The 27,882-nt window shown below is 43.6% G+C and overlaps 1 protein-coding gene across 2 annotated transcripts in view; it reads left to right on the forward strand.

Moving 5' to 3' along the window:
- Nucleotides 1–27,882, forward strand: part of mgat4c (mgat4 family member C) — a 391,936-nt gene that overhangs the window by 279,283 nt on the left and 84,771 nt on the right. The window contains exon 1 of one of the 2 annotated variants that reach the window (XM_055650749.1): nt 18,243–19,518. The exons of the other annotated variant lie outside the window; for it this stretch is intronic. The gene's annotated coding sequence lies outside the window, so the exon portion shown is untranslated. Of the gene's footprint in view, nt 1–18,242; nt 19,519–27,882 lie in introns of those variants that run through there. 2 annotated transcript variants of the gene reach the window in all.

Genomic DNA, 27,882 nt, shown 5'->3' on the forward strand with positions numbered 1-27,882 from the left:
ACTTGAATAGAAGACTAGTATGAGACGGATAGTCTCACAGGAGTTAAAGAACCAGGTATTTGTGAAGATGTGTTCTGCATATATAGACATATATAGACATAGACGGGGTTTCAGCGGTGGGCGCAGCGTGGACTCTCGGCGTGGAGCGGGTGAGCCCTCGCTGGTTCTCGCCGGAGGGGAGCACTCCGTTTCGCTGGCCCATGGCAACCGGCAGCCTGAAGCTGGCGTGGCGTCCGCAGCCCGGAATCTCACGTTGGGGACCCGGGGGGAAGAAGAAGCTCCGAATGCCGGCCTGCGGCCAACCTCTATCGCGGACCCGGCGTGGACTTACCATCACCCCTGGAGGGGAGCTTCGACCACCGGCCCTGCGGTCTGCGGTGCTTCTGGCTGCGGCGGGGACTTTAAATCTTCGACCGCCGGCCTGCGGCCTACACCAGCCTGAAGCCGCGGTCTCCGGTGGGGAAGAGCCGACTATGGACTGGCGAATTGACTCTGGCCCCAACCACGGGGGGAATGGAGGAGGACTGGCCAATTTTTGTGCCTTCCACCACAGTGATGAATGCTGTGGTGGATGTTTGTGTTAAATTTTTATTGTGTATTATGTGTTCTTTCTCATTGTATCGCTGCTGACATATTCATTTCACTTGCACTTTATGTGCAATGTGACGAATAAACCCGTATTGTATTGTATTGTATTGTACAATAGACAATAGGTGCAGGAGTAGGCAATTCGGCCCTTTGAGCCAGCACCGCCATTCAATGTGATCATAGCTTATCATCCCCAATCGGTACCCCATTCCTGCCTTCTCCCCATATGCCCTGACTCCGCTATCTAGCTCTCTCTTGAAAGTATCCAGAGAACCGGCCTCCACTGCCCTCTGAGGCAGAGAATTGCACGCTCACAACTGTGTGAAAAAGTGTTTCCTCATCTCTGTTCTAAATGGCTTATCCCTTATTCTTATACTGTGGCCTCTGGTTCTGGACTCCCCCAACTTCGGGAACATGTTTCCTGCCTCTAGCGTGTCCAAACCCTTAATAATCTTATATGTTTCAATAAGATCCCCTCTCATCCATCTAAATTCCAGAGTATATAAGCCCAGCTGCTCCATTCTTTCAGCATACGACAGTCCCGCCATCCCGAGAATTAACCTTCTGAACCTACGCTGCACTCCCTCAATAGCAAGAATAACTGATGAAGACTCTCTATCTATGTTATGAATATCTTCACGGTCTTCATACAAAAAGAAAGTGCTGGAGGAAATCAGTAAGCCAGGCAGCATCTAACTCTAACCCTTCATAGATGATGCCCTGCCTGCCGAGTTCCTCCAGCACCTTCTTTTTGCTTAAGGTTTCAGCATCTGCATTCTATATCATTTCTCCTTAATTATCTTCTTTGCCTGAATTATTGTAAAAGCACACAAGGTAAACTCCTGTCATCAAAAAAGGGAATACTTAATAAAAGACAAGGAGAAGCTGTCTGAAATGCTGAAATAGCTAAGAGGTACTGTGGGTGGTCAGCACCATGGCAACTGAAGGATAGGAAATGTTTGCTTAGATGGGTTGTTGCAGTAAATGGCCGAGAGACTAAACAATCTGCACGCATTTTTAAGCACAAATTGTGCATAAACTGTGCAATTTTCTAAATAGCGTGATAGTTAGAAAATCATAGGACAATGAAACAGCATCAACCTGGTTTTATGAAAGACTTGTTTAACAAATCTGCTGGCGTTCTACAGGGATGTAACAAAGAAGGTGGATTCAGGGAACCAGGAGAAGTAGTGTACTTGGATCTCCAGAAGACATTCAATAAGGTGTTTTATGTTCTATACTCTGAAGAAGGGTCTCGAAACAAAGCGTTGAATAAGGAGCTACCCATTTAGCCAGGAGATGAGGAAATATTATGTTTCTAACAAGTTCATGAATCTCTGGAATTATCCACGCCACAAAGAGATGTAGAGATGGAATCTTTGAAGGTATTCAAGATGAAGATTGAAAGGGATTTAAAATAGAAGACAATCAGCAGAGGTATGGGGAAGGAAGCAAAAAGTATTGCTAAGGACAATGTTGGATCAGCCTTGAACATTTTAAATGAGAGTAGACCCGGGGGCCTGATAAGCCGATTCCTGCATCTTCTCCTTGGGTTCTTATCAAGGCTGTTTACCAAATGTTGTGCTGGAAATTATTTCTGGATTGGTTCATGACCCTTGGTAAATTGGCCAGGGCAATTTCCCTATAGTCTGGTTGATATTTCTCTGGCATTATCCACACAGCTGATCATGCCACAGATTGCGTAAGTGTGTTTCTTTCATTGTTGGCAGAAATCAAAGTTTCTGGAGTAAACCCACGATCTTTGTCATCAACTTACAAAAATAGCAGAATCATATTACTCAGGGTTCGGTAATGTGATGGCAATTAGACTACTGCAACATATTTGTCTTGCACGTTGCTGATTACTGGATTCCCCTGTACTGATTACAGCCTTGTTTATATTTGAATTGAATTGAATTGAATAAATGCTATTAGCCAAATATGTATACGTACAAGGAATTTGCCTTGGTGCTTTGCTCGCAAGTAACAACACAGTAGACAATTAAAAATAAAACATTATAATTTAAACATGTGAAGAATGAAATAAAATACCAGAACAAAAGAAGGGATGTTGAGTAGAGCTACTACTCGTGGAAAACAACTGTTTTTATATCTGGCTGTGGCGGCTTTGACAGTCCGGAATCGCCTTCCAGAGGGAAGTGATTCAAAGAATTTGTGGCCAGGATGTGAGGTGTCAGAGGTGATCTTACCCGCTCTCTTCCTGGCCCTGTGTAGTGTACAGTTTATCGATGGGGGGAAAGTTGCAGCCAACAACCTTCTCAGCTGATCGAACGATGTGCTGCAGCCTCCTGATGTCATGCATGGTGGCTGAGCCAAACTAGACCATGATGGAGAAGATGAAGACAGACTCTATGGTGGGAGTATAAAACTGGACTATCATTGTCTGTGGCAGATTGTGTTTTCTCAGCTGTCGCAGGAAGTACATCCTCTGTTGGGCCTTTTTGACTGTGGAGTCGATGGTAGCCTCCCATTTAAGGTCCCTGGAGATAATGATTCCAAGGAACTTAAATGACACCACAGATGTGACTGTGATGTTTTTGATGGTGAGTGGGGTGAACTCTCCTAAAGTCTACAATCAATTATACCGTCTTAAGAGCATTGAGCTCCAGGTTGTTGCGATGGCACCAGGATGTCAGCTGTGTCACTTCCCGTCTGTAGGCAGATTCCTCCCCATCCTGGATCTGTCCAATCAGGGTTGTGTCGTCCGCAAACTTGAGAAGATGACAGAGGAATCATTGGTGTAGAGAGAGTAAAGAAGGGGCGAGTACGCAGCCTTGTGGTGCTCCTATGCTGAGGGTCTGTGGGTCCGAGATGTGCTTTCCCAGCCTCACATGCTGCTTCCTGTCTGTCAGGAAGTTGATGATTCACTGACAGGGAGGTTCAGGCACAGACAAAAGGGAGAGTTTGGAGTGTAGTAGCTCTGGCACAATGGTGTTGAATGCAGAGCTAAAATCCACAAACACAATCCTTGCATAGGTCCCCTGGCAGTCTAAGTGCTGGAGGATGAAGTGCAGGCCCAGGTTGACTGCGTCATCCACTGATCTATTGGACCAGTATGCAAACTGCAGGGGGTCCAGCAGGGGGGTTCTGACAGGACCCAATCTTTGCAGTCTGAGACAGGAACAGTAAGTAGGTGGGACTGAAAATGTGGTAGACTGGTGCCAGTTGTTTGGCACAAAGCAGAAAAAACATTGTCCGGTCCTGGAGAAACTCAGCGGGTGCAGCAGCACCTCTATGGAGCGAAGGAAAGTGGCAACGTTTGCGGGGGGGTGGCGAAACCCTTCTTCAGAGTGGGGCAGGAATGGGTGGCGGAGGGAGGAATGAGGGCGGAGGGAGGGAGGGAGGGTGGGTTCTGTTTCTGTCTATTGAACTTGCAGTAGAACTCGTTCAGGTCGTTGGTCAGCTGACGAATGTGCAAGGAGCGGGTGATTTTCCTCTTGTAGCTGGTGATTTCTTGCATGCCCTTCCACACTGAAGAAGAGTCATTAGCTGAGAACTTGCTCCTCAACTTTTGGCAGCTCTGATTCCTCTTCTCAGCTTGTCCTTGGCCTGCCTGTAGAGGTCTGCATCCCCGTTCCTGCAGGCCGCATCTTAAGATTGGCGGAGCTGTCTGAGTTCTGCTGTAAACCAGGGCTTGCCATTGTTGAACCAGATCCGGGTCCTAGTGGGAATGCAACTGTCCTCACAAAAGCTGACATACAGTGTCTGTATATAATTCAAGGCTTGTGGTTGCTTCCCTGAGCACATTCCAATCAGTGCAGTCAAAGCAGGACTGTAGGTTTTCAATGTCTTCACTTGTCTTCTGATCACAGGTTTAGCAGATTTTAGTTTCTGCCTGTAGGTCGGAATAAGGTGAACTAAACAATGATCAGAGATTCCCAGAGCCGCACGGGGAACAGAGTGATATGCATTCCTGATTGTAGTGCTCTCTCCCATCCGGTGGGGCAGGTAACGTGATGTCTATATTTTGTAAGCTCTCGGCTGAGGTTAGCCTTGTTAAAATCCTCCAAAACAATGACCATGGATTCCAGGAAGTCACTCACTACTCTCATTACCTGGTCAGTGATTGCATTTCCGTCTCCCATACACAGGTTTTTTTTTTTTTTTTGGGGGGGGGGGATGTAAACTCCAGCAAGAATAAAAGAGGTTAGCAAATTCCCTCAGAGAATAAAAGGGTTTGCAATTTATAAAAAAAGATTCCAGATTAGGAGAACAGAAGTTAGACAGTACCGTGATGTCGCTGCACCAGTCCTGGTTAGTATAGAAGCATTTTCCACCGCCTCTTGATTTCCCCGGTGCCTCCACTTCGCGGTCGGCTCTGTATAGTTGAAAGCCAGCCAGTCGCAGGGCATTGATCAGGTTGAAATTGAAATAGGTTGGGGGCATTAGAAGCTGCATATGTCTCTTCAAGCAGTAATCAATAGTAGTCCAATTGGTCAGTTCACCACACTTTAGAATTTCATGTTCTCCCTTTCCCCATGTTCTTCTTCAACCTCATGGCAGTCTATTCAGTAGTTAACATAGAACATATAACAAAATAGCATGGAAGCAGACCCATTGGATCACCTTGATTATGGAAATCGGGAAGCCAAATTAAACCATTTGCCAGCATGTGATCTGTGTCTTTCCATTCAATTCCTGCGTATGTACCTGTCTACATGTCTCTGACACATTGCTATCATATCTGCTTTCACCACCTATCCTGATAGAACATTCCAAACAACCACCACTTTCGGCAATAAAAAAAACGCTTTGTAAATCATCTTTCAATTCCCCCGCTCTCCTTAAACCTGAGCCCTCTGCTATTAAATAGTCCCCGTCTCACCTTAAACATATGACCTCTATCCTGAGAAAAAGACTCTGAATAGATATTACATTTATGCCACTCTTAATCTGACATATTTCTAAAATGTCCAGAAAAAACAATCCACGTTTGTCCAACCGCTCCTTAAAACTAATACTGACTAACCCATAGAACCATATAACCATATAACAAGAAAACATACTGGGGAATCTCTTCCGCAACCTCTCCAAAGCTTCCACATCATTCCTGTAATGTGGCAACCAGAACAGCGAGCAACATTGCCAATGTTGCCTATCCAAAGTTTTATAATGCCGCAATATGACTTGCCAACATTTATACTTCATACCCCAACTGATGAGGGCAAGTATGCAATATGTCTTTTTCACCAGCCTACCCACTAGTGTAACCACTTCCAGGGAGCTGTGAACTAGCAGCCCAAAATCCCTCTGCACATCAGTGGTTGCCATGGGGAAATTTGTTAAACAATGACTCACTTCCCAGAGGCCAACTTGGCAACACTGCTGCAGCCATGAGCACATCCTGGTGGGAATTGCACGTCCCACTTCAGCACATGAATTTTCGAGCGAAATACCACAGTGCTGCAGCTAACATATTGTTTTCCAATTCTGTGATTTTTTTTTGATAAGGAGATTAGAACGGCAATCAGTTTAGAGATACAGACTGGAAACAGACCCTTTGGCACACAGAGTCCACACCGATGATTGATCACACTAGAATATGCTATCCAACTTTCGCATCCACTTTCTACAAACTTGGGTCAATTTACAGAGGCCAACTAACCTACAAACCCAGACATCTCTGGGATGTAGGAGGAAATACACACGGTCACAGGAGCAACATGCAAATTCCACACAGACAGCACCTGACGTTATGATCGAACCTGGGTCTCTTGTGCTGTGAACAGCAACTCTACCAGCTGCACCACTGTGCTATAATTACCACTATATGGAGCACGTATTTATTGTGTAAGCTGAGATTGCTTCTGTTCTTTTGGTGTTTAATATTGTTGCCCCGTTGAGTATTTCCATCATTTTTTGTTTTCTTATTCTTTTCACTCTTTACTTGTTTTGCTTTCAAGGTTAAACTTTAATATATATTTGAACATTTTTGGTAGTTGAGATGGAACAACAATCTGGAATAAAGATGGACAATGTTGGCTGTAGCCTGACTTCTGAAATTTAGATGAGGAAGGGACTGACATGATCTGCAGCCAAACCTATCTCTCCATAATTAGGAGAAAGAGGGCAGATTGAATGGGTGAGCTTACTTCTGTTGTAGATGCTCTGTGCCTGGAATTGGAATATGTGGTACATATGTCTTTATCTCCGAAGAAGGGTCTCGACCAGAAAAGTCACCCATCCTTTTTCTCCAGAGATGCTATCTGATCTGCTGAGTTACTCCAGCACTTTGTGTCTATATCAGGTGATATAGCTGCCTGGAAATTCATAACATTAACAATGGTTCGTGTTATCTTTGTATGGACAAATCTGTACAAGTGGTCTTAACAAGTTAGTATCCTCAACCCCAACAAAGGATCAAAACTTACATTACAATAAGTACATGGTACCCTGGGAACATGAAAAACAAACTTAACACCTTCTTCTATGTGAATTTATGAGCAAAAACTGTTTTTAAGAATATGTTTTTCTCCTTAACCATCACTATTAAAATATCTTTATCATGAGTCTTATTCAATGTGGGAATCTGACCCAAAGCTTCCACCATACATACATACATACATATAAAATAGTGAACTTGAGTATCATTGCTTATTCAGATAGAAAAATCATATCTCCAAAATATTACCATGCCAGACATCAATTTCATCTCCGAAATATTACCATGAAACCTGTCCTGTGGGCTAGGTGGTTTAAATTAGATTATAATTTTTCAACCAGCCTAATTTTCCTTTTGCATTCGGTGGCTACCTGAGTCATGGCCATTCTTTGTCCTATTTGCTGTTGTCCACCCAATCTGAAAGGTTTAAACCCAGTTGACGAGATGTGGAGCACACATCATTTGTGGGTAAGGAAAACTGTTTTCTTCCCAAACTTTTCTGCAGGATTCTTCACTATTCTAAAGTAGCACCCGATGCAGTTTGTGGGCTTTAGTAGATTGAGCGATCATTGAAAGTCTTAATTATTGTTCATATGAATTGGTCCTCCCTATATTGCTGCATCCTGGATACTGAGGTAGTAATTTTGATGAAGCAAAGTCCATCTACAAATTGAGATAAATTGTTGACAGTGGTAGGGTACCAGAAGATGGCTCCATTCAACTTGTTGCAGAACATGTGGACAATTCCAAAAAGGATACGGAATTGTTACAATGGATCTACTGTGAAGAGTCTTCATGTCAGGTGTAAGATCCAAACCAAAGATAGTCTAGTTTAGTTTTAATTTAGAGACACAGCTTGGAAACAAGCCTTTTGGTCCAACCATCCATTACCCATTCACACCAATTCTATGTTATCCCACTTTCTCATTCACTCCTTACACACTAGGGGCAATTTTCCAGAGGACAAATAACCTACCAACAAATGTGTATGTGGCACATGGGAGGAAACTAGAGCACCCAGAGGAAATTCATGCGGTCACAGGGAGAACTTGCAAATTTCACACAGACAGTACCTGAGGTCAGTATTGAACCCATGGCTGATGCTGAGAGATTGTTTTTCCCATGAACACAGTAGAATGAGTATAATGCCTTAAAGCATTGTTTAGAGGCTTCTTGATATGAAGCAGGGAGGCTGTAGAGTAAATATGAATGTGGGGACAATACAATGGGATTTGTGTAAAACGCTACAGGGGACTGGCAAGTTTGGAGGGGATGATGGATAATTGAACAAGTTGTAGTGAATGAACAACAGTCTGACATAGATGAACCTATTGTCCAAGAGGTCCAGCACAGAGTGGAGAACTAGTGAGATCACATCTCCTGGACGCCTGTTGTGGTGAGACGCAAGTTGTCCAGGTACTTACGAATTGATCCTATGCCATCCAATTTCATTTTAATCCAACTATAAGATTTCCTCCTATTGAAGTGTTTACAAACAACACTTGGTCAGTGCTCATATCTTTTACATTGTACTTCTTTGCTGATTTAGCTTCAGATCTCTAATTCTCTTTAGCTTTTATACAAGCCAAAACAGGTAATATTTAACAAAAGCTGAAAAAAAAGGTCAAAGATAATAGCTTTAAACTGCATATGAGTTTATTTCTGTGATATGTGGGAATCCAGGACAAGTTAATTGGTTGGAAGAATAATGGTGAAACAAATCACAGACCAGCAGTAGGAGAAGTTTAATTATGATATAACTATTACACAAGTAAAGTACATGATAACTAATAGTAATACGGGAATAAATTAAAGATCAGATATCCTTGCTTCAATAAAAAGATTAAAGCAAAAGGGATTTTCTTCACTGCCAAGGAGATAATACAGAAGAAAATTGAGGAATATAAAGGAGAGATTGAAAAGATTAGAAGGTGCAGCAATGAAAACATAATGGTCATTTGAAGAATAAATTGCAAATATTTTTATTAGCATGTGAAAAGCACAAGAGTAGTTAAAGAAACAATGGAGATAATGGGACAGTGCGCTGGAGATGGGGTTATTTGTCTTCGATACTGTGGTCTCAGTGCGAATGTACAAGCTCCACACTGCCAGCATCGTAGGACATTGTTGAAACAAAGTCACTTGGGTTGTGAGTTGACACTCTACGATCTGTGTTACTGTGCCACCCACAGGGTCCACAGTGGACAGGTCCATGGAAGACTGGAAATCTGGAGCCTTGGCAATCTGCCTTCACAGCTCTAAAAATAAGTAGGATAAGTAGAACATTATTTTAAGATTTCTCATACTTACGATATTTGGGTCATTGCAAACAATTAGGAATATTCGGTCAATATTTGGAAAATAAAATATATTTGTGGAGTAAACTGATGGATGGCAAATAGAATATAGAACAGCACACTACGGGAACAGACCCTATTTACCTACATTGTCTGTGCAGAACAGGATGTCAAATGTCAAATTAAACTAATCCTTTATCTCTGCCCATGACCCATAATTTCAAAGGTTTCAAAGGTCTTTTATTGTCACGTGCACCAATTAAGGTACAGTGATATTTGAATGAACCTACAGCCATACTAAAATTGCATCATTCTGTACAAATCATGTGCCTATCTAAAAGCTTCTGATTCCACCACTACCCCTGGCAAAATGTTGCAGCCACCTGCCAATTTAAAGTACCATGCCCCACACATTTATCATTGAACGTTCCCCTGCTGACCTTCTCGCTATGATTTCCTGTATTTGACATTTCCACCCTGGCTCCCATAATGTAATAAACTTCTATCAGGTCTATCCTCACCCTCACCTTCCAAAACTCCAGAGAAAGCAATCCAAGCTTATCTGACCTCTACTTATGGCTAACCTCTTCTGCACCCTCTCCAAAGCCTCCACAACTTCCTATAAAGGGGCAACCAAAACTGCACATAATTCTCCAAATGTGACCTAACTAACTTTTCATAAAGCTTCTACATGACTTCTTGACTTTTCTACTCAATGCCCTAACTGTTGAAGGTAAGCGTACCATACACATGCTTTAATACTCCAGCTACTAATGTTGCTATTTTGAGGGAGCAATAGACATGCACCACTAGATCCTTATGTACATTAATGCTGTTGAGGGTCCTGCCATTAGCTGCATAATTCTTCCTTACATTTTTCTCCAAAAGAGCAACACCTCGCACTTGCCTGCATTAAACTCGAGAAGCCCTTTCTCCGCCCATACCTGTAACTGATCTATATCCTGCTGCCTACTGTACTTTGATAACCTTTTACACTGTCCACAACTTGACTATTTTTTGTGTGTCTTTTTAGCAATTTTACTAACCAACCCATCTGTGTTTTTGCTCAAGTTATTGACATATATCACAAAGAACAGTAGTTCAACTACAGACCTCTGTGGGACACCACTGGTCAAAGACCACGAGCCAGATTAGCTCCCTTCCAACTCTAGCCAGTTCTGATTCCAAACTACCACTTAGGATAGTATGCATCTTAATCTGCTAGATCAGGCGAGCATGAGGAACTTCATCAAGTGGCTTACTAAAATCCATGTTGACAATATCTACTGCCCTACTTTCATCAATCGCCTTTGACACCTCTTTGAGACTAATCCAAGCCACTGCTTTGCTTGGCACATGGATTCCCAGGATCATGCAATTTCATCTCATTGGTGACTCCGATCAGGTTTAGTTTAGTTCAGTTCAAAGATAAGCGTGGAAACAAGCCATTCGGCCCACTGAGTCCATGCCGACCATGATCACCTGTACACTAGTTCCATCCTAGACAATTTACAGAAGCCAATTAACCTACAAACCTGCATGTCTTTGGAATGTGGGAGGAAGCCGGAGCACCTGGAGAAAACCTACGCAGTCACAGGGAGAACGTACAATACAAACTCCATACAGACTACACACATTGTCAGGATCCAACCTGGGTCCTTGTGTTCACAGAAAATTGAGTTGCAGAACACTGCCTTTTATTTTTATGGTGGGGACAGTATCTTCAGCATACATACCATTTGTCCATATGTGAAACTTTGTAAAAATGTACCACATAATTCCAGATTTCTCTTCATAGATCTGGAAGGAACAGCAATGAAATGGGAACAGAACTTTTAAGAAGCGTTTTAAATCAACAAGTATGCATTTACTCCCACATAGCTGATGGTTGTTAGGAGAGCACATTTGTTGACACAATAGCTGCCAAAGTGCTGGGCAATCTCTTGAGTGCATGTTACCAAGCAATTTAAGTGTCAAATCAAGTGCTTAATAAATCTACAGGCAGCTATTTGTCGCTCTACCACCTATCTTACATGGATGATGATGTGAATTAAAAGTATGTTTATCTGGCTAATAAAATTTGCCCGATAAATTTGCCTGATTGCAGATAAAATTAAAATGACAAATGTGATGCTGAATTTTAATGCATTCATTTATAATATATAAAAGCAAAGAATTTAACGTTACACTTCAGATACTAGCAGAACATTCCAATGCAGGATGACTATTAGAGTGAGGTGATACACAATGGAAATTGTCTGGGATAACAATTGAAATGTGAAGTTGTTGCAAATAAATATTGGACCGATTAGGGCTTTATATTCCAGTGAAGTTTTTTAAAGTTATGAAAGGTTTTGAGAAGCCAATAGAAAACATTCCAAGCATTGATGAATCAGCATAAAGAAGGTAAGGGGTGTACGTTATCACATAAATAATGAAGGAAGCAGTTGGTCATAATCTTCTCATACAATTATCAGAGAAGGACCAAGTGCCCACTCTCAATGGGAGCATGAGATGGAACTGATTTAGACACAAAATGCTTGAGTAACTCAGCAGGACAGGCAACATCTCTGGATCGGAGGAATGGGTGATGTTTTGGGTCGAGACCCTTCCTCAGACTAGAAACTGTGTTAGCAGATGAAAAGAAAAACGTAGATGAAAATAGCACAAAGTGTTGGAGCAACTCAGTGGATCTTGCAGCATCTCTGGAGAACAAGGATAGGTGACAAATCTGGTCGAGTCCCTTCTTCCGACCCTACCCATGCCCTCCAAAGATGCTGCCTGACCTGCTGAGATAGCCCAGCACTTTGTGTTGTTTTTTTTTGTAAACCAGCATCTGTAGATCCTTATTTCTACAAGGAGTAAAAAGATTTGGAAATAGACTTTCACAAACTCTGGACATCCCAATGTGCTTCCAAGCCTCTAAGTGAAGCTTAGTTCTACTTTCAATGTGGGAAACACAGCAGCTAATATATGAATACTAATCCGTTCATACTTTATTATTCTAACAAACTGAGCAGCCTTTCTAGTAATATTGACAGAGGAATAAATATAGGCCAGGGCAAGGGGGAAAATATTCTGCTCTTCTTCAAAAGAGCACAGTAAGGTCTTTGCCATCCACCTGAGATACAAGATGAATCCTGGGTTTAACTGAACACTAAGTGCTGGAAGAACTCAGCAGCAGGCAGCATCCCTAGAGCGAATGGACTGGTGATGATTCGGGTCAGGACACTTCATCAGGCAGATTATCCAATCCAAATCCAAGATCGAGCAAGATGGCGCCTGCCTGCGGCGACTTTTGCGGAGCTCCGGAAAATAAAAGGCTCAACTACAACTTCCAACAACTTACCCGGATCAGAAAAACGGCAGAAATCGGTGCCGTTTCAGACAAGCTGCTTGAGCACCTCAAGGCTCTGGCAATTTCGCGATCTCCCGCAGCTGCGGGAACCCCGGACTTTAAACTTTCCCACGCTGGCTGTGGAACTCCCGACCCGACTGAGGATCCCAGGTACGGTACCTGGAGACCCCAGGATGACCCCCAGAGCCGACGGGCTGGATCTCCCAGGAACAACGGAGCTGGAACTGCAGACTTTGAGGGAACCCCCGTTCATTACGGAACTGGAGTTGCCGTCTGTGAGGGAATCCCCGTTCCAGTGCAGGTCCGCAGAAACAGCAAGTACAGTACCTGGAAACAAAGGGGAGGCCTCCATTGTGTCCGGAAACGTGGTCGACGGGCAGGACTCCAGGTCAGAATGAAGCGCTGGGGACTTCGGCCCCCTCTCCCTACTATCCTACTGGCTAATGTACAGTCCCTTGAAAATAAAGTGGAGGACTTAAGGGCAAGGCTGCTTTATCAAAGGGAGCTGAGGGAATGCTCTGTGTTCTGTTTCACAGAGACATGGCTCACCCCCAGCTCCCCAGACTCAGTGGTCCAGCCTGAAGGGTTCTCCATCCACCATATGGACTGTACCCTGGCATCTGGGAGGGAGAGGAGGGGACGTCTGCCTCATGGTCAACTCTGCGTGGTGTTCCGACGTGGCAGTCCTGTCCAACTCCTGCTCTGCACACCTCGAACATCTGGCGGTGAAGTGCCGTCCCTTCTACCTCCCAAGAAAATTCACCTCCGTTATCCTGACCGCGGTCTACATCCCACCCCAGGCAGACGTCCATCTGGCACGAACAACTCCAGGACCGTTTGGAGTCTGTAGACTGGGCAATGTTCAAGGACTCGGGAATGGACTTGAACGAATACGCCACAGTCGTTACAGACTTCATAAAGAAATGTGTGGAGGACTGCATCCCTACAAAAACCTTCCGACTGTTTCCCAATCAGAAACCTTGGATGAACTTTGAGATCCGCACTCTTCTAAAGTCCAGACACAGGGCATTCATGTCCGGTGATACAGTGGCCTACATGAAGTCCAGATATGACCTTGGTAAGGCCATCTGCTCCAAACTGGAGGATGAGACAGATGTTCGGCAGCTGTGGCGGGGCCTGAATGCAATCACCTCCTACAAGGCGAAACCAGGAGGCAGCTCGAATGTCGGTGAAACATCACTCCCTGACGAGCTCAATGCGTTTTACGCACGCTTTGATAGGGAGAATACTGATGTGCCTTCCCGATCCCCCATTCGCTGTGATGGCATTTCAGTCTCAGTCACAGAGGCCGATGTCAGGAAATCCTTCAGAGGGGTGAACCCCCCAAAATCACATGGTCCTGATGGTATACCCGGTCGTGTTCTAAAAACCTGTGCGGACCAACTGGCAGGCGTTTTTACGCACATTTTCAACCTCTCACTTCTGACGTCTGAGGTCCCCACTTGTTTTAAAAGGGCATCAATTATACCGGTGCCCAAGAAGAGTAAGGTGACGTGCCTCAATGACTAACGCCGGTGGTGATGAAGTGCTTTGAGAGGCTGATCATGGAGCAAATCAACTCCTACCTCGACAAAAACCTGGACCCACTGCAGTTCGCTTACCGCCACAACAGATCAATGGTGGATGCGATCTCGCTGGCCCTCCACTCCGCACTGGACCACTTGGACAACAAAACTCATATGTCAGGCTGTTATTCATCGATTACAGCTCGGCATTCAACACAATCATCCCCTCCAAACTGGTTACCAAACTCGCAGAACTGGGTCTCTGCGCATCCCTCTGCAACTGGATCCTCGACTTCCTCATCCACAGACCACAGTCTGTTCGTATTGGTGGAAATGTGTCAGCCTCGATAACAATCAGCACGGGAGCACCTCAAGGCTGCGTGCTCAGCCCCCTGCTGTACTCACTCTATACCCATGACTGCGTAGCCAACCACAGTGCGAACTCCATCATCAAGTTCGCTGACGACACCACTATTGTGGGGCGTATCACTGATGGGGATGAGTCAGAATATAGAAGGGAGATCGAGCAACTGTCCATATGGTGCCAGCGCAATAACCTGGCCCTCAACACCAGCAAAACCAAAGAACTGATTGTGGACTTTGGAAGGAGTAGGAGGGGGACCCACAGCCCCATTTATATCAACGGGTCGATTGTTGAAAGGGTCAAGAACTTCAAATTCCTGTGCGTGCACATCTCTGAAGATCTTTCCTGGTCCGAGAACACTAACGCAATTATCAAAAAAAGCTCATCAGCGCCTCTACTTCCTGAGAAGATTACAGAGAGTCGGTTTATCAAGGAAGACAAGTAGAGAGCATGCTGACCGGTTGCATCGTGGCTTGGTTCGGCAATTTGAGCGCCCTGGAGAGGAAAAGACTACAAAAGTAGTAAACCTTGCCCAATCCATCATCGGCTCGGACCTTCCTTCCATCGGGGGGATTTATCGCAGTCCCTGCCTCAAAAAGGCTGGCAGTATCGTCAAAGACCCACACCATCCTGGCCACACACTCATCTCCCTGCCACCTTCAGGTAGAAGGAACAGGAGCCTGAAGACTGCAACAACCAGGTTCAGGAATAGCTACTTCCCCACAGCCTATTAAACCTGGCTCGGACAAAACTCTGATTATTTGTAACCACTTTCTGCTATTTGCACTTTATCAGTTTATCTATTCATGTGTGTATATATTTATATCATGGTATGTGGACACATTTATCTGTTTTGTAGTAAATGCCTACTATTTTCTGTGTGCTTAAGCAAAGCAAGAATTTCATTGTCCTATACAGGAACATGACAATAAACTCACTTGAACTTGAAATACAATTGCATTTAAATGATAATGCAAAAAGTCACTGTTGTCATAGCCTCAGTTACAAGGCCAAAGTAATACCAAAGTTCACTAATTATTTTGGTCTTTCTTTCAAGATGAAGAGTAGCGTTGATGAATACTAAAGGGCCTGTCCCACTTGAGCGTCATTTGCACGCCATTACATGACATCATTTATGCGTCATGACGCGTGCATCGTGACGTGCACGTGATGCGTGCATGGCATGCATTACGCGCGCATGGTGCGTGTTGATGTAGGCAGTGACGCGTGGTCGCGTGCGGCGCCCCAGGATTTTGGGATTTACAAAATCTTTGCGCGCAACCTGCATGATGCCCAGGTGGGACAGCCCCTTAATACTTTACACTTAGCTTACCTGCAATTGGTTCAAACCTTGAATTTTTACCATTAATAGTTATTGTGCAATAACTTGAAACCATTGCAAAATGTTGGAGAGTCAAATTAGTAATTGACTGTTCCACAATATTTTATGTCTGTTTCAGTAGAAAGCATGTCAGCATTTTGTCATTTTTTTTTTCTACTTTCATTACAGCCTGTGCATTCTGAGTTCTCTGCCTTTGCCCATTTCCAGATAAGAGGGATATGCTGAAGGATTTATTTGCACATCATTTGTGGAGAAATTGTAAATGTTGTTTGTAGTTTCCTGCAAATTGCAACAATCTCCTTTCACCATTTGGCTGGTACATTATGCTGTTAATGTCCTAATTGTCTAGTCTCAAACCTGAAATGTTAACTCTACATTTATTTCCGCAGTTGCTGCCTGACCTCACATTCTGAGCATCTCCAACTATTTTGATTTTCTTAATTCTTCTACAAATGTTTTTTTTTGGTGTTTGATAAACGTATACAGAAGCTTCCAGTTGTGACAAAAATCCATCCTTCAGCACATTTCACATTTAACTCCACAAAATTTTAGTAATGCAATATATCTCCATTGACAAAGGTAGACAAAAAGCTGGAGAAACTCAACAGGTGAGGCAGCATCTATGGAGCGAAGGAATGGGTGACGTTTCGGGTCGAGAGCCTCCTTCAGACTGATGTGGGGGTGGGGGGGGGGGGGGGGGGGGGGGGAAGAAAAAGGAAGTGGCGGCGGAGACAGTAGGCTGTGGGAGAGCTGGGAAGAGGAAGTGAAGGAGGGGGAGGAGGGAGAAGGCAAGGACTACCTGAAATTGGAAAAGCCAATGTTCGTACTGTTGGGGTGTAAACTACCCAAGCGAAATATGAGGTACTGCTCCTCCAATTAGCGGTGGGACTCACTCTGGCCATGGAGGAGGCACAGGACAGTCAGATTTGGAATGGGAGGGGGAGTTGAAGTGCTGAGCCACCGGGAGATCAGGTTGTTTAATGCTAACTGAGTGGAGGTGTTGGGCAAAGCGATCGACAATCCTGCGCTTGGTCTCACAGAGCAGTTGACACCTGGAACAGCGGATGCAATAGATGAGGTTGGAGGAGTTGCAGGTGAACCATTGCCTCACCTGGAAAGACTGCTTGGGTCCTTGGATGGAGTCGAGGGGGAGGAAAAGTGACAAGTGTAGAATTTCCTGCGGTTGCAAGGGAAAGTACCAGGGGAGGGGCTGGTTTGGGTGGGAAGGGACAAACTGACCAAGGAGTTATGGAGGGAGCGGTCTCTGCGGAAAGCCGAAATGGGAGCAGATGGGAAGATGTGACCAGTGGTGGGGTCCTGTTGGAGGTGGCGAAAATGTCGGAGGATTATCTGTTTTATGTAACGGCTAGTAGGGTGGAAAGTGAGGACAAGGGGTACTCTGCCCTTGTTATGAGTGGGGGGGTGGGGAGTGAGAGCGGAGCTACGGGATATAGAGGAGACCCTGGTGAGAGCCTCATCTATAGTCGAGGAGGGGAATCCCGGTTCCCTAAAGAATGAGGACATCTCCGATGACGTGATTTGGAATACCTCATCCGGTCTGCAGATGCGGCGTAGACGGAGGAAAAGGGAGTAGGTGATAGAGTCCTTACAGGAAGCAGGGTATGAAGAAGTGCAGTCTAGATAGCCATGGGAGTCAGTGGGTTTGTAGTAGATGTCGGTCAGTAGTCTGTCATCTGCGATGGAGATAGTGAGGTCTAGAAACGGTAGGGAGTTGTCAGAAATAGGCCAGGTGAATTTGAGTGTCGGATGGCAGTTAGTGGTGAAATGGATGAAGTCAGTGAGTTCTGCATGGGTGCAGGAAATGGCACCAATGCAGTCATCAATTTAGCAGAGGTAGAGTTCGGGGATAGGGCCATGGTACGCCTCGAACAAGGATTGTTCTTGCATTTGGAAGAAATGGGAGGAGTCAAATGAAAAGTTGTTAAGGGTGAGGACCAGCTCCGCTTGGCGGAGGAGAGTATTAGTAGATGGGGATTGGTTGGTTCTGCAGTCGAGGAGGAAACGGAGGCCTTTAAGACCCTCCTGGTGGGGGATGGAGATGAGGAGTGACTGGATATCCATGGGGAAGATGAGGCAGTGGGGGCTGGGAAAATGGAAGTCACGGAGAAGAAGAAGAGCGTAAAACGTGTCTTGGACAAAGGTAGGGAGGGATTTGACCGGGGGGATAGGATGGAGTCGAGGTATGTGGAAATAAGTTCGGTGGGACAAGAACAAGCAGAAACAATGGGTCTTCCAGGACAGTCAGGTTTGTGGATTTTGGGGAGAAGGTAAAATCGGGCGGGGCGGGGCTGGGGGAACGATGAGGATGGAGGCTTAGATGGGCAGGGAGGCAGATGCGATGAAGGCACTGATGGTGTTTGAAATAATGGCCTGGTGCTCATCTGTGGGGTCATGGTCCAAGGATAAGTAGGAGGAGAGTTGGCGCCTGGCCTCAGACCGGTAGAGGTCAGCGCGCCAGACTGCCAGGGCACCTCCCTTGACGGCAAGTTTGTTCACCCAGTCGGGGTTGTTGCAGAGCTACCATTGACAAAGGTAGCTTCTATCCCAATATGCAATGTAATGGTCTGTGTTTGTGATATAATGTGTGCAGCAAAACATATTAATGGATGTACATTATTTTAACTATTGTGTGTAGGAAAGAACTACAGATGCTGGTTTAAATCAAAGATAGACACAAATGCTGGAGTAACTCAGCGGGACAGGCCGCAACTCTGGAGAGAAGGAATGGGCAACGTTTCAGGTCGAGACCCTTCTTCAGTTTGACCCAAAATGTCACCCATTCCTTCCCTCCAGAGATGCTGCCTGTCCCGCTGAGTTACTCCAGCATTTTGTGTCTATCTTATTTTAACCATTGTTCATCTTATTATTTCAATGTAAATGCTTTGTTTTAACTTTAATATAAATACAATTCACAACAATTTGCACATCTTGGATCGGTACCTAACAGGTGAATGTATGGACTCCGTCGCCACATTTTGCGCTACTTCCACATATTGCCTAAGCAGCAAAGGGAATTTATTAACATGTCGTCCACAAAATGCCTATTAATTTGCATGACCTGTACTAAGAGCGCTCTTGTAAAGGAAATGTTTGATCTGCTCAGCACGGTCCATTGATCCTTTCGCATGCACTCTGCGTGAGTTGTCCAATACAAAGGACTGAAAGGTTTTGTTCACAGACGAGGTGTAAGCGACTCCTGCACTCTTATTCAGACCTTGGTTTATATGAAAGAGTCTGCCATCTCGAGAAAGAAAGAGACGAGGATGTCTGAAGCAAATCTTTAATAGAAGACAGTCTCTCCCAGCAGGAATAATTGGCTTCTGTATGTTACTTTTTCTTTTGCTCTACAGCAGGGTAATAAAACTAAGGCTTATCAAGAAGGAACGGGATCTCAGCTGACAAACAGTAATATAGTTAATACTATGCGGGATTACTGAAACAAATGAATGGATATATGAGAAGGACAGCATCTGTGCTGTCAGCTGTGGCATGTGCAAATGGATTTCATAAGTAGCAGTGAAGATATTTAAACGGCTGCTGGAGGGCTTGTGTTTATTGTAACTCTGACTGCCCAAGTTCCAGGCTGACACTGAATGGTACTGTAGAGACATTGTGTGCAGTGAGTAGTTTGATTTTTGATTTAGACATCGTTCATGTAATAAAACGTGATTGCTGGGTTTGGTACTGAATGGCTGCAAATGTAATTTTATGGTCATGCAATGTGTTGATGCAATTTTATTTTGAATAACCTGGAAAAAAAGCTGTTAGTCTTACCGGATTTTTTTTTCTTCAGTAATTTGGGTTTATTCTCTGTTCGTTGCTTTGTGTGGATTTCACATGTTGCGAAGAAAGGAAGCAATCCTGAGGGAAGCAAAAATGCACAATTGTTGTCAATACTGATTTTCCATTTCTCCTTTGCACGCTGTTGATGTTTCTGTTTGCTCTTAGACCAAGAAAAGGAAATATTTGTCAGTCTCAGTTCAACTGATGTTGAGAAATTGAGTCCCGAAGTGTAAAAGCCGAACAGAACTCCTTTTGAATTATTCACTCTTCTCAAATATTTATGAGCTATAATAGCTTCTGTGCATGTGCGGCAGCTGAACCTTGACAGCTTCACATGACTTAGTTGAGAGAGATAATGTGGATATTGCTGTAATGGATGTGGTGAGTATTGCAATAAGTGGGTGGGGGAATACTGATTGTACCGTGGTAACCCTGCATGCACACAGGAACTTGGTGAAGTTGGACCGAAGCAATGAATTATCCTACAGGCTGGGACTTGAGAGGTTTTCCTTGTGCAGTAATTACCAGTCGAGACGTATGTCAGAAATTATGGAAATGCATAATGTTTTTTTTTTTTTTGAACTGTCTGTAATCTGGGATGAAAAATATAAAATCAACGCTCTGTATAATGTTAAACAATCATTGAATATAAATTATGCAGAATCGATTTATTGACTGAATAGCTTTGCATCATTAATAGTAGATGATAATACGATTCTCAGTAATGTTCTTTCCTCCAACCCCCTCCCCCACCCCCCCCCCCCCCCCCCCCCCCCCCCCCCCCCCCCCCCCCCCTTGACATGACAGCGTTTTAGTTTATTTGGTTGCTTTGATTTATGTCCTTCAAATCTTTAACTGTAAAATTAATGTCACTCGTGAGAAATGCTAATCAAGCAGGCTTGCATATCAAAGGTCAATAAATAGCAGGGTCACTGCACAGATGGGAGTCTTGACAGTGGAGATGAAGATTGTGCCTACACCAACCTGAGGGAACAGGGTTATCAGATTTATGACCAGAGAATTGAAGGTTAATTAATCCAGAGTTTTCTGGGCACTTCTTCTCAACAGCTTTCAAATCAATTCTGTACTGTTTAAATGTTTTTTATGGGAAAGATAGATGCAGCTCTTCCGGCTAACAGAATCAAGGCATATGGGGAGAAAGCAGGAACGGGGTACCGATTTTGGATGATCAGCCATGATCATATTGAATGGCAGCGCTGGCTCGAAGGGCTGAATGGCCTACTCCTGCACCTATTTTCTATGTTTCTTTGTTTATATGATTTGGGCTCTCACTGAATGTACCTTTACTCACTGCTCTCTCCGACCACACTTGCCATCCATTTGCATGCCTCATCCCATACAATCCCACCTCTGACACCCAAAGCCCTATTTTCACAATGCCTCTTTCACTTGGTGTCTTGGCCATGAATGTCCTAACCTCCATTATGTGCATAAATTATAGGAGTAGAATTAGGCCTTTTGGCCCATCAAATCTTTTCTGCCATTCCATCTATTTTTCCTTCTCAACCCCATTCTCCCATTGTCCCTCCATAACCCCTGATGATTGTTCCCAATCTACCTAGATTCCAGGTCTTACCCTTCCTACCGTCTGCTGGATCGCATTGGTAGAATTGGCCAAGGAGCAGTATTTATGAATTCATGGCTTGTTTATTGTGCACATTGCGTTGGGACTTGTATATGATAGAATATTGCTGTCCAGAAGGACCTGGCACAATGCTGGAATAGATAGATATAGATATGCCATTTATTGTCACTATACATGTACAGTGAAACTGAAAGCTGCTCGTACTCAGTGCATACATACAATTTAGCACAAAAAACAAGAAACAGAAAAAACAAAAAAGAGAAGGGAGATGGGGGGGGGGGGGGGGAATAGGTGCACAAATTCTGCGGCGCTACATACATATATACATATTTACAGATGGAAGTCCGTGTTGGGCGGTGTAGTCAGTGCATGTGTGAATTTGAATTTATAGTAGTTATAATTCTCGGAAAGCAACTATTCCTGAGTCTGTTTGTCCTGGATTTGATGCACCTATAGCGCCTTCCAGAGGGCAGCAGGTCAAACAGTCCAAACAGGATGGGAGCTGTCTTTGATGATCTTCTTTGCCCTGCTAAGGCAGCGGGAGGTGTAGATGTCCATCAGGGTGGGGAGAGGGCAGCCAATGATCCTCTGCGCTGTCCTGGTTACCCTCTGAAGCCTCTCCCTGTCTGCCATGGTGCAGCTGCCATACCATGCTGTAATGCAGTATGTCAGCAGGCTCTCGATGGACAAGCGGTAGAAGGTCAGCAGCAGGTTAGAGTCCAGGTTGTGCTTCCTGAGGACCCTCAGGAAGTGCAGCGGCTGCTGAGCCTTCTTGATGACCGCTGTCGTGTTGTCCGTCCAGGAGATGTCAGCAGCGATATGGACGCCGAGAAACCGGAAGGTGTTGACCCTCTCCACACACTCGCCGTTGATGTGTATGGGGGGCTAAGTCGGTGCTGTGCCTCCTGAAGTCGACAATGAGCTCTTTTGTTTTCCTGGTGTTCAGAGCCAGATTGTTTTCTGAGCACCAGGTTGTCAACTTCAGGACTTCCTCTCTGTAGGCTGCCTCGTCTCCCTTTGAAATAAGTCCGACCACAGTAGTGTCGTCAGCAAATTTGACGATGCGGTTGTTGTTGTGGGCCGGACTACATGGAACTCCATGCATGCTGAGTTAATGCTCCCTTAGGATATTGAAGAATTTCAAAGCATTTCCTAGAATTTCAGAACTTCCTTAAGTGCTTCATTGCCAATCAATTACTTTCACAATACATTTGCTGTTGCCAATTTGCAAGTAGAAAAACCCATTTTCAACCTTGAGATGAATGAACAGTTAATTTGTTTTGCTGATAATGGCAGTGAGACAGATGTCTTACTTGAAAAAGTACCACAAGATCATATACTTCCACACAAGTACTGTAGGCAAAGGGGCCTCTGTACAATACCATATCCGAAATGCTGTATTTCTAACCCTTTTATCCTTGGAAATGGCATTTTAAATGATGTGCTTAAATAGAGAGGGATTTGAACCAGGATTCTTCTCACAGACAGACTAATGTGGTGAGTGTAAATCAGCCTGACACTGTGACTTGGATTTGAGACTTGGAGTCAGGCAGCACATCGGTGCAACTAATGGAACGGTTACCGCACAAAGCTGGAGATGCAGGTTCAATCCTGACCTTGGGTGATGGCTGTGTGGAGCTCCCTGTGACCGCATGGGTTTTCTCCCACATGTGGGTTCGTATTTAACTAGCCACTGTACGTTGATGTTTGTGAGTAGGTGAGTTGTAGAATCTGGGGGAGTTGATGAGAATACGGAGAAAATAAAAAATGGGATTAATGTAGGATTAGCATGAATGGATGGTTAATAGTCGGCATGAACCCAGTGGGCTGAAGGGTCTGTTTTCATGCTCTCTCTCTAGATTTTATACTTAAGATTCATATACATGGTTCATATGAATAGAAAGTTAATTTACACTGTTACAGCCATTAACACACTTTTGAGCCTTTCCGTTTTGGTAAGAATTCACCAGCGTTATTAGTTCTGGTTCATTTTTAAATGACACTACCCAAATTAGTCATGAATGCATTTGAGCAAAATGGTGAATTTATCTTATAATTGGTAAATAACTGAGGGGAATGAAGGGGGTCTATTGCAGGAATTCCTTGGGGAAAGTGAATTCCTTGAGGAGTATGAGAGATGGAAAGTGCCTTTAAATGAGAAACTAGGAGAGAAAAAATGGGATACCTCAGGCAGATAAGATAAAAGAGAATCAGAGATTCATCAATTATATTAAAAGCAAAATAGTAATTTGGGAGAAAATATGTTCCCTTAAGGAACCCAACCTGAAACGTCATTTATTAGTCTGAAGAAGGGTCCCGAGCTGAAACATCAGCTATCCATGTTCTCCACAGATGCTGCCTGACCAGCTAAGTTACTCCAACACTTTATGTCTTTTCTTCCCCCTGAATGTTCAATGTTAACAACTATGTGTGGAGACACAGGCGTTGGGCAAGATCTTAAATTAATGTTTTACACCTGAATTTACCATGGATAAAGTCATGGAGGCTAAAGAATTAATCAGAATAAATAGTGATGCCTTTGAACACCACCACATTTCAAAGGGCAGGTGAAGGTGGTCTTAAAGTATATTATAGTGGATAAATCCCCTGGGCTTGATGTAGTGTATCCTGGGGCTTTACGGTAATCTAGGGGGCCTGGCAGAGATATTTGCATCATCTTTAGCCACTAGTAAGATGCTAGAAGAATGGACAAGTCTCTGCAAGGACAAGTCAAGGATCTGCAGGCAAGTGAGCCTAACATCAGTGAGGGAAAATTACTCAGTGAATTTCTGCAAGAAAGGATCTTCCTGCATTTGGAAAGACGAGAATTGATTGGGGATGGTTAGCATGATTGTGTGTGGAGTAAATCATGTATAACCAATTTGATTGAGTTTTTTGAAGAGGGTGATGGAGTGTGATTGATGAGTGCTGGGCAGTGGACTTGTCCACATGGACTTTTACAAGTCGGACATTGCAGCCTCATCCAGAAGATTAAATCACACGAGATCCAGGATGAACTAGCCAATTGGATACAAAATTAGCTTGGTAGAAGGAGGTCCTGTTGCAGTTGTATCGGACATTGGTGAGACTGCATTTAGAATATTGGTAGAAGGAGTCAAAGGATGATGTTAGAGGGTTGCTTTTCTGCTTGAAGGCCTGTGACCAATGGTGAGCTACAAGGATTAATGCTGGGTCCACTATTGTTTGCCATCGATATTAAGTTAGCGAATGGCGCCCAAATTGGTGGTATACCTGTCAATGAGAAAGGTTATGTAACATTACAATGGGATCTAGATTAGCTGTGGAAATGGGCCAAAGAATGGCAGATGGAATTCAACTTGGACAATTGTGAGGTTGGACACTTGGTAAGTTAAACCTGGGTAGGACTTGATAAATGATAGGGCCAGAAGAGTGCTATAGAACAAGGAGACATTGGTACATGTAATTAGTTCCCTGGAAGTGGTGAGACGGGTAGACAAGGTGGTGAAGGAGACATTTAGCATGCTTGTCTTTATTAGTCAGAGCATCAAGTATAGGAGTTGGTATGTCATGTTATAACTGAATGAATGAATGTATGAATGCATGATTGAATGAATGAATGGATGAATGAATGATATTTTATTATCACACGTGACAGAGTCATAGAGTCATAGAGTGATACAGTGTGAAAACAGGCCCTTTGGCCCAACTCACCCACACAGGCCAACAATGTCCCAGCTACACTAGTCCCACTTGCCTGCGCTTGGTCCATATCCCTCCAAACCAGTCCTATCCATTTATCTGTCTAACTGTTTCTTAAATGATGGGATAGTTCCAGCTTCAACTACCTCCTCAGGCAACTTGTTTCATACACCCAACACCCTTTGAATGAAAACGTTACCCCTCGGATTCCTATTAAATCTTTTCCCCTTCACCTTGAACCTGGTCCTCTGGTCCTCGATTCCCCTACTCTGGGCAAAAGACTACCCAATCTATTCCTCTCATGATTTTGTATACCTCTATAAGATCTCCCCTCATCCTCCATGGAATAGAGACTCAGCCAACTATACCTCTCCATATAGCTCACACCCTCTGGTCCTGGCAACATTCACGTAAATCTTTTCTCATCCCTTTCAAGCTTGACAATATCTTTCCAATAACATGGTGCCCAGAACTGAACACAATATTCTAAATGCAGTCTCACCAATGTCCTATACAACTGCAACATGACCTCCCAACTTTTATACCCAATACTCTGACTGATGAAGGCCAAATTGCCAAAAGCCTTTTTGTCCATGTCACAGTGAAATTACAGAGCATACTATACACAAGGTATGCAAAGAGTCACCACATATAGGATGCCGACAAACTATATGTGTTATTGGTGAGACCTCAATGGAGTATCGCTGTCCGTTCTGAACAGCCAGCTACAGCAATGCCATTGAACGGGAAAGGGTGCAGAGGATGTTATTAGGGTTGCAGGGCTTGAGTTATATGGAGAGACTGGAGGGCTGCAACCTTTCACCCTCGACCATAGGCGGTTGAGGGATGACCTTAATGAGATATATAAAATCATGGGGGGCCATGAATGAATTGTCATAATCTTTTTGCCAGCATAAGGGTGTCTAAATCTCAAGGCTATAGGTTGAAGGTGAGTGGGAATAGATTAAAAAGAGGCAGGAGAGGTAGCTTTTCGCACGGACGTTGCTGCATTTATGGAATAAGCTGCCAATGAAGTGATAGTAGTGAGTACCATTACAAAATTTGAGACATTTAGACAGGTACATGGAAAATCAAAGTTTAGATGGATATAGGTCAAATGCAGGCAAATGAGACCATGGTAGACAATATGATATGTATGGACAGGTTGGGATGAAGGGCTTGCTTTTATAACTAAATATGGTTATGACTTTAGGTATTTTGTTTACAGAATTAATTAATCCAGTCTGAATCCTATGTCCAAAAAAAAAGTGGTGGATGCAAGTTTCACATTTTTATCCAAATGTGCTTTGAATGTACAGCTGGGAAAAAAAGGCAAGCATTTTGATAAATTACTACAAATGTGAAATTATAGACCATCTTTTTCCAGAGGGCTAACACAAGCATAATGGGTGAAATGCCCCCTTTGGGTACTTTATGATTCCGTGGCTAGTCACTTTCAGGAAAAACATAACTGCATTTTTGGGTGCGGATGAGAACACAAGTGGCATCAGAAAATTGCAGAGCATGACATACTCCAGAAAGCAGAAGCAAGGTGTGCTGGTAGGAGACACATTCCTGCCACTTCTGGTTCACATACAGCTCTCTAAAGCACATTTACTATTGGTTGCTTTCAGTTCACCACTCTCTTTACCTTCCAGGCTGTCTGAGCTCTGAAAAACATAATTGTTAAATGCTTACATTTGTTATATTTTGAGGTAAATGCTTACATTTACAAAGAATTCAGCCTCAATAAAAGATTATTTCTTTGTTACGTAAGCTTCTAACCTTGGAATAAATTGGAAGTAGCCATGTCTAGCTTGGGATCTGATTTCATATATTTACCGCCAATGTCCACAGAACTAAATATGTGAATGTGAGTACAATTCTCATGCTCGCATTCTCATGCACTGGTGAACACGGCCAGTTTCTCGTGTCGTATGTCGTACTTCATTTACGGGCACCCATCTCAAGTTTAAAAATGACCCCTACAAATATGCAAGTCGAAGCACTCACCAATGTTTCTACCTTCTCCGATCTGCAGATGCAAGATATTGGCAGGTTGAAAATTCAACTAATGCAAATATTGCCAATCTGATCTCGTGGAGCCCAGGGATGTTCACAATTCAATGATTATGCATTCAACATCTGTCTGGATTGATCGGTTGCTTCTTGGGCAAATTTCAAAAACCTGAGCTGTTGCAGTGTAAGCTACAAGGTGTTTCCTTCTACAGTTTGGGTGTTCTGATGTATAAGTGCCTTGCATGTGGATTCCATTAATCTCCACCAGTCTGAAATGAAAGGCATTGAATTTTTGGAAGGGATATGGTTTTTGTTTAAGAGACATATGAATCTTTGTCTCTAAGACGCTACATTGCTCGTTGATTTTGTAACATTTTCTGAGTATTTGGATAATTGAATCTGTTTCTGCAATGCATGAATGTGTATCTGGCAGCGAAAATAACACAGCAGAGAAAAGGCTAAACATTTTAAATCTAAAAATCATGCAAGAACATGGAAAAGGATGCATATAATGAGTCTAGTCCAAAATTGCTCCTGTTCAATGCTAACGCAGATAAGAAAATGGACTACCTTAGTGCAAACCTTTAATTTGTTAAAAATTGCACCTTTTCCTGATTGTATCAGCATTTCAGCAGTTATAAATCCATAAAGTCCCTCTCTTTGATTTGGTACATAAATAGGATTACTTAATTGTCAATATGTCCCTTCACAGAAATGGTGGTGAAGTAGAAAATATATTAGTTTGAAGCATTTTTGAGCTTAGTATTATTGATTTTCATTATTAAATCCCTTACCTTGGACTGATTGATCATTATTTAAAGACTGTTTGGAGCATTATTATCCCTTTTGTTTTACCTTCAAACTTGTTCGAAACATATTGAAATTCATTTTATG

The sequence above is a fragment of the Leucoraja erinacea genome, chromosome 19 (assembly GCF_028641065.1).
Source record: "Leucoraja erinacea ecotype New England chromosome 19, Leri_hhj_1, whole genome shotgun sequence".
Taxonomy (NCBI): Eukaryota; Metazoa; Chordata; class Chondrichthyes; order Rajiformes; family Rajidae; genus Leucoraja; species Leucoraja erinaceus.